This window comes from Heloderma suspectum, chromosome 6 (genome assembly GCF_057233095.1).
Source record: "Heloderma suspectum isolate Gila_16-S chromosome 6, 16-S_ref, whole genome shotgun sequence".
Classification (NCBI taxonomy): Eukaryota; Metazoa; Chordata; class Lepidosauria; order Squamata; family Helodermatidae; genus Heloderma; species Heloderma suspectum.
This window is the reverse complement of record NC_139463.1, coordinates 41,492,915-41,508,197: the sequence shown is the minus strand read 5'-3', so window position 1 is coordinate 41,508,197 and position 15,283 is coordinate 41,492,915. Positions and strand designations below refer to the sequence as shown.

Here is a 15,283-nt window from a genome sequence, read left to right as displayed (position 1 = left end):
GCAACCCAAAGAACTGCACGTGATTGGCTGAGAACCACTCATCTATTTCAACAGAGTTCAACCCTCTTCCACTGAGGTTGCTGGGACACCTTGACTACTTATTGGCTCCATTTCACACTGAGACATATATGTATTTCAATTACATATATGTAATTTCTCACATACTTGCTACTAGGGATAACCACCTGAAAAATATTAATTATAATTATAACTTTGAAACTGCCAGACTTGCATAATGTTGAACCGGTTCACACGATCAACACAGCCCACCATGGCTTATTTAAGCTAGGAAGCACTACGGTGCATGCCATGCAGCATCTGAACAGTCAACGCCTGGCAAAGCTTGTCATGTCATGCGATCCTGGGTGGTGGAGGCTGTGCGTAACCCTCGCATAACCCAGCAACAGATAATGGGTCATATGAGGGTTGTTTAACCCTCACACAACCCCCACTGCCAGGGTATGCACAATGCTACAAGCCACGGCCAGGTGTTGAACATTCAAACTGGCCACCTGCACGTGCCAGCAGCCACCATGGCTTAAATAAGCCACAGTGGACTGTTTGATCGTGGGAACCGGCTGATTGTATTTGCAGTTGGTATCCATTCCTTGTTTCTAGTCAACTTATGAAATGGAAAAGTTTCCATGGAAAAATAAAGCAGTGGAAAATGTCCCATAGAAAAATACCCTCCCCGCATCATTGTTTAACACCAGCCTAAGCTGGCAAGAGGCACTTCACGACCGGGTATGGAGATTCTTACTGTTCCCACGATATTGCGTTTAGAAATAGAAACACATACACTTTCATTAAACCGCCTCCTCTCTATGCTGTTCTGCCACTGGCTGCTGGCTTCCTGGTCCTGGTTTGCCATGTCTCGTTGTGACAATGGTTTATCTGCACATAAGCATTGAATCACGAGGAGGCAACTGGGCCAACAGCAGCCACTAGGAACATCAAAGGTGCAGCACGCATAATGAACATGGGACGTATGACCCATGCATGGGGTTATTCCCCACCCAACACTTTAATTGCCAAATGTTGGTGGACACAGTGGGTAGAGAGGCTTTTTGTGCCTCTCTTATACTATTAGAACCCTGGGTCATCTGATGAAACTGAACAGTGAGAGATTCAGCACAGCCAGGACAGTATGCCTATGTACACCAGTTGCTGGGGAACATGAGTGGGATGGTGCTATCACACCCATGTCCTACTTGTGGGTTTCCCACAGGCAGTTGGTTGGCCACTGTGTGAACAGATTTCTGGACTAGATGGACCCTTGGTCTGATCCAGCAGGGCTCTTCTTATGTTCTGGTCTAGTGGCTGTCAGCCATGCAAAAATATTGCTGAATAACCTCTTGGGCTGTCAGATCTTGAAATCCCCTTTACATTATGCTGCGTGTAAACTGCGACAACACCTGCCAGAGTAACATGGGAACTGAGCCCACAAGAATTTGGGTTTGTTTGCTTCCGAACTTCCAAAGGACCACACTGACATTTCAGCCCTATTCTCCTGGGATAGGCGGCCTGCATAAAAGGCAGATATGCTACACAGACCTGCTACTGCCCGCACCTCGGGCTATATCTTCCACTTAGAATTAATTAGCTAATCCAAAGGCAGAAATGCACAATTAAAATTTACAACTCAGCCAGCCCAGCAATTGTTGGTAATGGGGAGTGCTGCTCTTGCTGTAATTATGGAAAATGTTTAGAGTGCAACACTAAACTCTTAAAGTATATATAACTCAAAGGTTCTCTCTTATCACACCCCATTCCATTTACAAATAAAATGCACAGTTTACCTTGCCTGGTTTTTCCCCATACGGTAGCCTTTTTACATTTAAGAAAAATGGGAGAAAAATGAAACGTGTTTTTAGTCTTCTAGTACGTAGGGTACATTCCAACCATCCCTCTTTACCAGGGATAATCATAAGGACAGAAGAATCCTGCTCTTTGAGACCAAAGTTTAGTCTTGTTCAGCCTTCCCCAACCTGAAGCGCTCCAGATATGTTGGACTGCAACTTCCATCATCCCCAGGCAGCATGCCCAATGGCCATGCTGGCTGGGAATGATGGGAGTTGCAGTCCAACATTATCTGGAGGGCACCAGGTTGGGGAAAGTTAATCTAGTCCAACATCCTGTTTCTGGGAGTGGCCACCCGGATGTTTCCGAGAAGTCCACAGGCAGAGAGTGAAGGGAATACTTTCAGTGTTTCCCACCCCGCCCAACAAGTGGTATTCCAAGGTAAACTGCTCCTGAATCTGGGGGCTCTATTTAGCTTTCATGGCTGATCATCATTGACAGACCTATCTTCCCCATGTATCTGTTTTGAAAGCCATTTAGGGCACAATCCTATGCATGTTTAGACAGTAAAGTTCTACAACTCCCAGTATTCTCCAGCCAACCATGCAGCGTAAGGAATGCTGGGAGTTATAGGACTTTTTTCTGTCTGAACATTTAGACAGAACACTTACCTAGAAGTAAGCTCCCTTGGCTTTATGGGGCTTACTTTTGAGTATACATGCACAAGCTTGCACTGTTAAGCTAACGGCTGTCGCCACATTCTGCAGGAGCAAGTTCCACAGGTTAAATAGCTGCACCGACTAGCACAGACACATGCAAATGCACATCCATGGGCACAAAATATCAGTGTGCAGCTTCTCCTCCATTCCTCTTCTTCCCACCCCTGAACTGCTAGTCAATGTTGCAGGCTATGTGTGAGCAGCAGCTGTTCTATAAAAAGCACACTGCCAGACTAAAATGCTTTATACAGATAACGAACTCCTCCTCCGAGTGGGGATCCTTTTGTAGACAAAACAGCATCACCCGCAACAGATGGGATGGGGAGGTAGCCTCTAAAGGAGGGTGGGGGTGAACTAAAAAAAACCAGCACAATGAATACTGATCATGCTCCGTGAACTGACAAGAGGGGAAAACAAACTACCCAGACACTACGATCAGCGTCTGAGTCCCTCCTCCAAGTGTCTCCTCAAGGGAAGCTTGGAAGATGGCAACAAGGGAGAGGGCCATCTCGGTGGTGGCCCCTGATTTTTAACACTCTCCCCATTAACGTCTGCCTAGCACCAACACAGCCACCTTTTCAGCACCAGGTTAAGACTTACCTCTACTCCCAGGCATATGATGGCATATGATGGGGTTTTTAATGCCATTTGTTTTATCAGGCTGTAGTATCTTATTGTAAATGCTTTTTAGCTGTTTTCAATGGTTTTTAAATTTTGTATGTTAAAGATTTGATATTATGTTTTTATTATGTTGTATTTTGGGGTTGTAATTTTTGTGGCTCATCTCCTGAATGACTTCACAAGTTCTTTCTGCTTTAGTTCTAAAATGACCAAATTCTCATCCCATTTTTGATTAAAATTAATCTGAAAACAATTCAGATTAATTGCTTAGTGTGTACCTACCTTCTAATGAAACCTACATCTCTCAATATGTATTAAGGTTATATTAAACAATAATGTATGTCTACTAAAAATGATGATTAAATAGAATCTTCCTCACTAGTGATTTAAACTGTGATTAAAATAATTAAAGTGACTCCTTCAGAGAAGCAAATTAAATCATGATTTAGATCAATTTTGATTTAAATCAAATCAACCCTGCCTTAAGGAAGTGTCCCCCCCCCCAAAAAAAAGGTTATGGACCTTTTTCAAAAAGGTGATAGTTTACTACACAGACCCATTTCTGATGACAGTGCAGACTACAACATAAAGCAGATAGAAAACAGCCTTCAAAAATGAGTAAAAGGGTGGGAGGCTCCAGCAATTTTCAGTGCCCCAGTTTCCATCTGTACAGTGTACTAATTAGATTTTCCCACTGGATATACAGGATGATGGTGCAGCCCTAACTCTGATCCCAGTGTTGGAGTTCACCTGCCAGTGGCACCTCTGTTTTTTTGGCTGGGTACTGTAACGCCCTTCCTTAAGAAGCAAATCTCAGGGCTTCTTCACAGTAATAGAAAATCCCGCTGCCTTACCAGGGCTTTCTGCTCCCGGATTCTTTGCGGGATCACAATCAGCTCCATTACACTGGGAACCACGTGTTTTGAATTGAAACCTTTTATTTCTAGACTTTTCCTATGTTTTTCTTTAGACATCTCCATCTAGTGGCTGAAATATAGTGCTACAGCAGCATTACGTGCTACTGATTCTGCACTTTTTTTAAAAAAAGACCTGATTTATTCCGGTGTTTTTTACCATGGGGAAAACCTGAAAAAGTGAGGGAGGGGGCCTGGATGTCGATGATGTTGTATAACAGACCTGCAAACTTCTGTGAGTGGCCAATCATGAGCGTGCAATAAATTGCTGGTGTAGAGAAGCCCTCAGTTTTAAAACTGTGGCTGCAATCCTCACACACGCTTACTGAGGAATAAGTATGATTTGACTGAGTGGGACTTGCTTCCAAGGAGATATGCTTAGGAATGCCCTGTTAGCAACTTTTGCAATTGCAAACATCTTCCTCTCGATGTGGGATCCAAAGGCTGTGACTACTGCAATGCAGTGGCGGCCTTACCACAAGGCCTCCAGGCACCTCCAGAAATATTTCCAAAGCTCACCTCAACACCTTTTAAATGCTTTAATTACATCCTGCCTAGACTTTTGTTACAAGTTTCCTATTTGTGATTTCCATCAGTCTGTGCAGATGCCATACTGGGCATCTGGGATGGCAGAAGATAACCTGTACCACTGGGTAAGGAGCCCCAACCCTTGACAAAAAGTAGTATGGAGACAAACCAACCTCACTTCCTCCCACTCCGAAAAATAAAATAAAAATCAGTCTTTAACAATTCATAACTAACGTATGTGCTAACCAAAAGCTGGCTGTGAAGGGAGTCGCCCGCTCATCGGGGTTTGGCATGCAGTGTGTTTAGGCATTTGTTGAGGAGTGCAGGTTGGTTGGTTGGAGAAGGAATAGGTCTTGGAAGTCAGGAGTGTCTCCGTTTCATTGGGGTCTCTCTGGAAGTGGCTACAGTGCCTCAAGAAGCCCCAAATCCAGTGATTTCAGCCACTGTGATATGGGCAGTTGCTGTCAGAGAGGTATATTGCTGCCCCCAGGGCCCAAAACATCATGGGGTCAATAGTGGCGTTGGCTGGATTGCCGTGTGTACCACTCACGGAAACAGCATGCAGGGGTGACTCAGTGGAGGGGACAGAGAGAGGCAAATGGAGTGGAGAAGGAATTCCATCCATTGTCCCTTCTCTTCATGACTCTGCAATCTGTATAGGCCCCACTTGTTCCCATAATGCAGGGGGTGTCAAACCTTAGGCCCGCATGCCAAATTTGGCCTGCCTTGTGTTCTAGTCCAGCCTTCTGGGATTGCACAGATGGCCACGCCCTGCTTCCCCTGGCCTCACCCCCTTTCCCCCCCAACTGCTGATGTTTTGGTGGCTTCCTAGCTGTTGCATGTTTTCTTCCCATCCAAAAAGGCTAAGATGCCAAAAGCATTGAAATGCAATAATGAGTCATTTTATTTAAAGCAGGGTGGGCAGAAGGTAGAACAAGCCATAGGTTAGCTTGGATTTGTTTAACCCACAAACAACCCCAAATGCCCAGGTTCAGCTATCACAGAAACAACCTATGAATGCCGCACTTCTAGGCTGTTGCTGGAAACCAGAAGTGGCTTGTTCGCAGTGCGCATCCCCACAATTTATGGGTTAATACCCAGGCGGCAGACAAACATTTCTAGCATAGCTCCCAAGTCCAGAATCCAGAACCCAGCACTAACAGCCGAGCACTGTGGCACTCAACCAAGGCGACAGCCCAATTCAGATGTTAATTTCCCCTCACAAGATTAGGATCATGTGAGGGGGAACAGGGACAAGCATGCTAATTCCACCCCACTCCATCGCCAACTTTGTGTGACAAGCATAATAGCTCTGCCCAACTCAGTCACCATCCTTGTTGTCTTCCACGAGTTGGAAGGCGACTGTCTACAGTGGTGCCTCCACTACGCATTTGGGCTCCTCACACGATATAGAACCCTGATTTTCCAGAGTTCTAAATCACGCAGGTGCCTACACAAGGACAGCAGTCAGTCAGTCAGTCAGTCACACCCCGATTTGTGGAGGGCGACGGGGATGACAATGGCAGATGGAGCCAGCGTGCTCAGCCCCACTTTCCCTTCTCATGTCAGGGACATAGGATGCAATCCTATGCATGTTTAGACAGAAAAAAGTCCTACAACTCCCAGCATGCCCCAGCCAGCCATGCTGCCTGGAGTATGTTGGGTGTTGTAGGACTTTTTCTATCTAAACATGCAAAGGATTGTGCCCTTAGAATGCCTGAATAGGGTTTCTAAGATACTGGACAAAAACTAGTTTTTCTGGATGGAGACGGGGGGGGGGTTAAGGGTTTGGTGGCTCAAGGCCCACATTTCCGTTCCCTCACACAAGCCCTAAATGCCAAGCCTTGTTGCTGCCTATGCCATTCCTCCACACTTCCTTAAATGTCTTGTTCAGCATGTGTGGCTGCATCAAAGCACCCCCAAGGAGGCCAGATTAGATCCAGGGGGCTCCAAGTTGCTGAGCTCTATTTTCAGAAGTGCCCCAGAGAATTGCAGAAACCACCCTACATTCCTGCACACACCTATGACCAACATAGCCCACTCCCTCCCATTTAACAGCATGAAAGCTATGGGTGTCAACTATCCTCTTTTAGGAAGGAGGACGCAAGGCAATTCTCCAGTTTGTCACTTGCACAGACAGGGAGACGCCTTAGTCCCATAGAGCACCTGCTTTGCATGTAGAAGGTCCCAGGTTCGCTTCCCGGCATCTCCAAGTAGGGCTGGAAAAAACCCTGCCTGAAACCCTGGAGAGCCATTCCTGCCAGTCAGTGTCAGCAATCCTGGGCAAGAGGGAACGATGGTCTGATGCAGTATAAGGATATAAAGAGAAGGGGAGGCACATATGCAGGAAAAAAAATGGAAAAAAACAAATGGAGAAATCCCAGGTGCCTATAGAAAAAGGTTTATTATAATTCTTTTTTTATATTGGCCTGACGCGTTTTGGAAATATTGATTTCCTTCTTCAGGGGCTACAATAAAAATATATACATACATCATCTTAATTGTTTCATGTTACTCCAGGACATATAAAAACATCTCAAACAAATTATTTGTTTTATTCTAAATTCTAAAACAAGTAATTACTATAAAATTATATAAATTTCACAACCCATTTTAACCTATACACAATTAATACTTGTGTTAAACATTCGTGTAAAAATTTTTTTAAAACCCGTTACTTTTACACGTATTAGGTCTTTTTATTTTTACACAAATGTTAGAAGTATTAATTGTGTATCGGTTAAAATGGGTCGTGAAATTTATATAATTTTACAGTAATTATTTGTTTTAGAAGTGTTTGAGATGTTTTATATGTCCTGGAGTAACATGAAATAATTAAGATGATGTATGTATATATTTTTATTGTAGCCCTTGAAGAAGGAAATCAATATTTCCAAAACGCGTCAGGCCAATATAAGAAAAGAACTATAATAAACCCTTTTCTATAGGTACCTGGGATTTCTCCATTTGCTTTTCTCCATTGTTTTTTCTGACGCAGTAGAAGGCAGCTTCCTATGTTCCTCTGCGCTCTTTCACTAGACTGTAGTTACCGCTGAACGGCCAGATCTAGCCAGAGTCAGCCTGAGACTGCAGAGGTGAGGGCAGCAGACTCTGTGCAGGGCCCTTGGTAGACCGCTTGTCCTCTCACTTGGGAAAAACATCAAGGCAAAGGAGAGACTAATCTGGCTTCATCCATGAGCCAGAGAAGGAGCAAGCTGAAGGGAGAATGCTTCCCTCCTCCCTGCCAGAAAGAAAACTTATAAAAACTTTGTAACTAAAAGCTAGTCCCTGAGTTTGCTTTTTTTCCTCTCCTCCCTCCCAATTGCTTTCCCTTTTGTCTTGTGACTGAGAGTATAAGCCTGAGGGACTGTCTTATTACTAATCTTCTTAAGCTGCTGAGTCGAGTATTTTTCAGCTGAACAGCAGGGTAGTAGTAGTAGTAGTAGTAGTAGTAAAGAACCAGCGAGACATCTCTCCACTCTAGGAGCAACAGTCATGCTAAGGGCATGTTTGTGAGAATTTAAGGCACAGTGTTGAGCAACAGCCCTATAGCCTGAACTAAGAAGCATAGGAAAATCCCGTTAGGGCGCAATCCTATGCATGTATGTTTAGACAGAAAAAAGTCCTGCAACTCCCAGCATTCCCCAGCCAGCATAGCTGCCTGGAGAATACTGGGAGCTGTAGGACTTTTTTCTGTCTAAACATGCATAGGATTGCGCCCTTAAAGAAGGAGCATCTCCTGCTAGCCAATTGTCTCTTACCACATCATCCCTACTCTGTTATTAGTCCCTTAACTTCTTCTGCCTCCCCAGCCTCCAGCCCACTTCACACCCACTTGAAGCAGCGTGGGGAACTTCTTCTACAGGGTGCCGTCCTACCCTACTCCAGCAGCACATGAATCACGGGGCAATACTTGTGTGGTGAAAAAAACACATCACTGGCTCCATGACGGGGCGTCCTAATAGACCATTTCCTGGAGTAACGCCCCACTCGGAAGTGGCACCCATCCAGCTGCGATTAAGTACAAATTGGCCCTTAAGCCCAGAGGCAGACCTGCAACTAATCAATATATCTGTGCTTTGTACAACACTAGCCACACAGATGGGGCTGTAGGACCACTTTTTTAAATGTTAATTGTTTATTTATTACATTTATAGCCTGCCTTTCCTCCAACGAGCCCAAGGTGGCATACATGATCTCCTCCTTCTCCATTTTATCTTCACAGCAACCCTGTGAGGTAGGTTAGAGAGCCAGTGACTGGCCCCGAATCCCCCAGTGAGCTTCATAGTTGAGCGGGGACTAGAACCCGGGTCTCCCAAGCTCCAGTCCAAAACTCTAACCACTATACCACAGTGACTCTCATGTTGTATATTAATCTTGCAAATCTCGTATATTATTTGGACCTTACCAGATCCATCTGTCTAGCTCTCCATCTAGATTAGTTGTGACACCATTTGTGTGATCCACCTCAGATCACGTCACAATCCAGTTGCTGTCGGTCACAACCCACCCTTTGAAGACCAGTGCTGTACATTTCAACAACCAACACCCTGTTGGCATGCTATAAATGGCTCATAGTAGCAGTAACAAGAGCAGCATTTCAAACATACAGAATCCGATTGACAACCCCCCTTAAGGGAACAGAAACACAGATCTGCTAGGGCTTCCCTTTTTCTGTCTTGAGCATGGTTTCTTACGTCATGTTGAAGAACGTCCTTGAGTTTTAGGAGTTGCTGGTCAGGCACCACAGAAAGGTAGGCCCCATTGGAGGCTGGTGGCTCTGACGTCAGTGGGGGTTGAATCTGCTCCAGAATTCAGTCAGAACTCTAAAGGAACTATTCAAGAGTGCTCCATACTTTGGATAGCTCCTTTAGAGCTCTGACTGAAACCCAGAGTGGATTCACTGCCGAACTGACATCACAGCCACCAGTGGTAGGCCTATTGCCACATGCGAGGAGGGGCTCATGTGTCTTCTATGGAGAAGGTGGATAGGGGAGATAAACTTCTCCCTCTCTTATTATATACTGAAACATGGAGTCATCCCATGAAGCTGAATGTTGGGAGATTCAGACAGATAACAGGGAGTCCTTCTTCACACAGCACATAGTTAAACTACGGAATTCTCTACCACAAAATGTAGTTAGTGATGGCCACAAATCTGGATGGCTTTAAAAGAAGATCAGACAAATTCGTGGAGGAGAAGGTTATCAATGGCTACTGGTCCTGACGGCTATATATTACCTCCAGTATCAGAGGCAGAATGCCTTTGAATACCAGGTACCTGGGAACACGAACGGGAGGATGCTATTGTGCTCATGTCCTGCTTGCAGGCTTCTCATAGGTATCTGGTTGGCCGCAGTGGGAACAATCCCTCAGATCTTTGGTTAAAAGGATCAGGTAATAGAAAAGGCCTGTGGGAGAATTGCTGGCAGTCAGAATAAATAATATTGGGCTGTTTTAGTTGGCGATAGAGAGAGTACAAAACTATTAAAGGTCAAATAGCATGACATGATACAAGGCATGTTTCTATGTAAATACCCAATTACCACTGACTTTTCTGGGCCGGAAATTATCACATCATTTAAAAAATGCGGGTAGCCATATTGGCCCATTTAAAAAACAAAACTTTAAAAACAAACAGTAGGCCACCTGGCACCAGCAGTTAATCTTATCAGTCCCAGGTTAAGATTTGCCTCTGTTCCCAGGCATTTGATGGCATATGACGGGCTGTTTAATGCATCAGTTGAATTGTTTATTATTCTCACTGGTGTTTTACTTGTTTTATGAGGTGGTTATATTTTAGTGGATAATTGTGTTAGCTATTTTAAATTCTGTTCATTTTCATTTGGTTGTAAGTCACCTTGAGTATTTTGTTGTTGTTGAGGAAGGCATCTAAGAAATCTAAATAACAACATATCTTTATGTTGAGAGACAGTGTGGTGTAGCAGTTAGAGTGTTGGACTGGGACCCAGGAAATATGGGTTCTAGTCCCCATTTGACCATGAAGCTCACTGGCTGACTTTTGGCCAGTCGCTGACTCTCAGCCTAACCTACCTCACAGGGTTGTTGTGAGGATAAAATGTAGAGGAGGAGAAGCCACCTTGAGTTCCAATAAAAAAAAGGAGAGATATAAATGGAATAATAAAATAATAAATACCTTTATGTGGACTAACTGAAAGTCACAAACTAGTAACCAAGCTTTCAAGTACCACAGACATTAAAGAAAAAAAGTGCTAGATATTAAACAAAAAAAGTGAAGGTAGGGGAAGATATTGTTGGTTGCTGACAAAGGGCATGTGACAGTCCCAAGATGGTTATTCAGGAAGCTCTTCGCAGGTTAATTAATGTCGTTTATGCCAAGTGTTGCTGATCTTAAGTGGCACCAAAGCATCCTGTGACAAAGAAACAATGGCCAATCTCCTTCTGAAACTATAACAAGTGAGCACTTTAGAACTTTGGAGAGTAATGCCATTCACCCAATATGGCTGATATGCATTACATTAGTACTACACTGTGTTGAAGTGTCTATTAATTTGATTGGGGATATATGGCAGATAATTTTAATACAGATCCTTTTTTGAGCTGGTCTTTGACTGTAATAAAGTTTTATTCTATTCTATTCCAAACTGCCTCTGGTGCTGAATGGAACACACCAGTCCCATGTAAGACTGAGAGAAGTCAGGAAAAACACAACTGTCAGGTTGCTCATAAAGTTCTCACTACTATTCTCATTTGAATAATTACTGTAAATAACTCTCATTCTTTTATCTCCACAAAAATGCCTTGAACACACCAATCTTAATATTATTTGGACTACATCCTGCAAATTTCAAAAGACATATAATTGCATGCAATGTGTTTAAGAATCCATTTAGGAAGTGCCTACACAGGGGAATTAAATACACTGAACAGATTAATTATGCTCAGGGTTTGTTTTGGTTCCAGTCGTGCTCTTTGTTTTTGAGGTGCACTTCCTCTACCCTTGCAATATATAATTTGTTCAAACAATTAAAAGTCTCCCTAGACGGTTGGAATTTTTCCTGCTTCCAGTTCTGTACTACAAACTACACTTCTGTGTACATGGTGAGTGTCTTCAGACATTCTCCCAGCCAAAAGGGAGCTGTTTGTCTATGAGCAACCCCTTCACAGCTTGGGGAACATTTAAATGACCCAACCGTGTGAGCAGGACCCAATCATGTGAGTCTGTCCCACAGAATCAGCATCTCATTGGGAGGAGAGATGCTAATTCCACAGAATGACCCACACAATTGGGCCCTGTCCATGAGTCAATGAAACATTATCCATGAGTAACTCCCATGTGATTGGGATAAGTGGCTCCAGTGTGGCCAGATAACTTCTGAAGGTTACTTGAATATGCACACAGATCTCAGGGTTGGTAACAGTGAGCACCTACCGAGGCCCACACCCCAGCAGAGGGCCCAACAACAGGAGCCCCCTTCCATTCCAGTCTGCTTGTTCACCCTCCTCTCACTCTGGCCTAGACAGCAGAGGTGGCATGGAAGAGGAGCAGTAGATGCCATGGCCTACATGCTCAAGCAAGCAGGTTGTAGCAATGATGAGCAAGAGCAGCGGCAGGTGGCGAGAAGGTAGACGGGGCGGGGGGGAGAGGAGCCCATTGCGGGAGTAAGCCCCACTGAATTCAATGCAGCTTACTTCTGAGTAGACATGCATGGGATTGGGCTGACAGTTCCTGATCAGTGCAGAAACACAAACTGCATTGTTCCTGGCGCTTTGATGTTTAAGATATTATCTACGGTGGCAAACATTTAGTTACAGAAAGGCTGCAATTTACCACATAGCCAAAAGAAATGCAAATAAAGTTCTAGTGACTGCATATCCCTTCCTCTCTAACAAGCACTGGGTTGGAGGGAAGGTGTCATGGCTACTGTTGTTTTAATTAAAACTGACTTATTTTTAGCGGTGTGAGGTGTCACTAACACAGAACATTTTGAAAGGACTCGTTTACGCGATAGTAATCTGCAAACATCTCAAGGGCTGCTATATAGAAGGGGCAAAGGGTTGTCCTCTGCTGCCCCAGGGGGCAAGACTAGCTCTAATGGATAGATTTTGGTAGAACATTAGAAGAAACTTCTGGATGAGCAGTTCAAGAACAGAACCAATTATTTAGAAAAGTACATAATTTTCTTTCCCTCACTGAAGGTCTTAGAGAACCATGAGTCCCCTCCCACAGTGAGGTCTGCTTTCACACCGCCATTGCCACCAGCTGCTATTTCTTCTCCTCTCCTTTCCCATCCCTGCTACCCCTTGCTTGCCTGACAGGCAGAGAGGCAGTGAACAAGCAGGCAGTAGCATCTGCTGCTCTTCCTTCTCACCAGCACTTTTTTTGGGGCCAGAGCAGGAGGCAGGCAAACAAGTAGGTTGCCGTGATGAAGAGAAGGAGCAACTCCAGGGGGGCTCTTGCCTGTGGGCCCCTGCTAGGGTGTAGGCCGTCGACAAGTGCCCAACCATACCTACCCTTGATGCTGGCCCTGGTTGGCTATGCCCTAGCTCTGAATTTCCGGCATCAAACAAGGGATTCAGCTAGTTGACCTACGAGGCCCCCTCCAGCTCTGTGATTCTACATTTACACATGACAAAAGTTTACACATTACAGATCCCAGGACCAGGTTGCAATGATATGTGTATACCTAAGACCACCAAACATTACACATGTTTTCCCATTCTTCTTCTCCAAGCAATTCCTGTGCTCCCCAAGGCGTAATGTAAGCAGGTTTGCCTCTAATGCTGTAATCCTCTGCATATTTATTTGGGATTATGATTGCACTTACAGGTGGCCTTAGGCAAGCTTCACTCTCTCAGCTTCCCATCTTACAGTTACTTTTAAGGATTGTCGAGATTACATATATGAAGTGCCCTGAACATTCTGAAGTATGAAATAAATACTTAATATGGGAGAAAATCTACCATGCCCATTTCAGTGTGGCTTCCCAGTGGTTTGCAGCCCATAGGTTAGACCTGCCCATCTCCCACTCTGACTCTATCCTTAATGGCATTCAACATCCATTGCCCCAAGATGGCGACTTTTCTTTCCACCACTTCCAAATCTCAATCCAAAAATCCAGGCAGCAACTCCAAGATGGTTCGACAAAATCACCTTTCCAGTCATGCATACATCAGCAAGGGTACACGGTATTATCACCATCATAATACTTGAACCACTGCATGCCAAATGTTGATATTCCCTCAATAAAGCCTTCCGCACCAGGCCACCTTCTCTCAAGCAAGAATGTGTATTGTCCATGAGCCCAACTATCTGTATTATTGAAATATGTTAACCTTTCCACACCAAACCATCTTCACTCTCCCAAGTAGAGCATACTGTTGTGCAAGAACAATAATGTGCACCCAAAAAGGAGCCATTCCTGCTGCTTTCTAGAGCCAAGAGTTTTATCCGGGGGTCCTTCCCAATCATCAGCTTGGATGACTATTTGGAAGCACAAAGAATACCCAACCCCACATCTGACTGAGGATAAGAGACTAGCATGAGGATAGTCTATGATCAGGGAATGGTTTGGAGTGCAGCTGAGCTTGTAGTGATTTGGCCAAGGGACATTCACAAATTTTGCCTTCCCTATCCATCCCCAGTTTGGGTGGTGAGGGGAAGAGCTGTATTTATACACCATGCCCCTAGAAACTGAAGCCTTTGCATGCTTCAGGCTGGAGAGCTCCCATCACAGAAGTAGGCTTTACTTAACCCAGGGAGCCAGTTCACACATTACACCGTAGCAAACCCAGGTTTGCCACCAAGTGTAGACGCTGTCTCAAAAGAGAGCCATAGCCAATCCCCAGATCCCAGAAAAGTATCCCTGCATGACACCTGACTTTATTGCACTCACACCTTACATTCTGAAGTGCAAACCCAAAAAAATGAAAATGTTAGATCATTAAACAAAACTTAACAAAACCTTAGATCAGCCTTTCCCAATCTGATGCCTTCCAGATGTGTTAGAGCGCAGCTCCCATGATTAGCGGATGGCCATGCTGGCTGAGAATTATGAGCTGCAGTCCAACACCTCCAGAACACACCAGCTTGGAGAAGGCTGTCTTAGATCGACACCTAAACAATATGTGAGAATATGTGCAATTGCTGGAGGGAAGCAACCCCAGCAATTGCACAGAAGGGATGGAGGCTTCAGCAGGTCTTCTCACAGTAAGGTGACGTCCAAAGACAGCCTGCCTTTGAATCCCAGTTGCTGAAGAGCAGCAGGAAAATGGAAGGTCAACTCCTCCATGCCCTCCTTGTATGATATACATGTTTACCACATTCACACCTGTACGATACACAAGAGGCATCTCGTTGGCCATGGTAGGAAACAGAGGTGCAGAACTCAATGGACTTTGGGGAGCTGAACCAGCAGAGCCCTTCCAACTTGGACAATTTTAGCACATCCTACACCATCAAGGGCTTGGGGAGTGCAGGCAGTCCTGCCCTGAGTCTTGCCTCCTTGATCGTGGTTTCTTCGCGTGTGTTTACTACACAGATATCCCACCCTTTCTGTCAAGGCAGACTGAATGGAGTTCCCATAGACAGGCTCTAATGATGCATGGACCAGAAGCAGCCCTGCTCAGCTACAGCAGCCACCGTGGCTGCTTCCACTGGGATCAGCTGGGCGTGCACAGTGGGTGCGTGGGTGGGTGGGTGTTCCCAGAGTGCTCCCC

At 44.8% G+C, this 15,283-nt stretch overlaps 1 protein-coding gene across 1 annotated transcript in view; it reads right to left on the bottom strand.

The window, feature by feature from the left end:
- The window catches only part of ADAM9 (ADAM metallopeptidase domain 9), a 91,831-nt gene that overhangs the window by 75,733 nt on the left and 815 nt on the right, over positions 1 to 15,283 (bottom strand). The gene's annotated exons all lie outside the window — the stretch shown is intronic.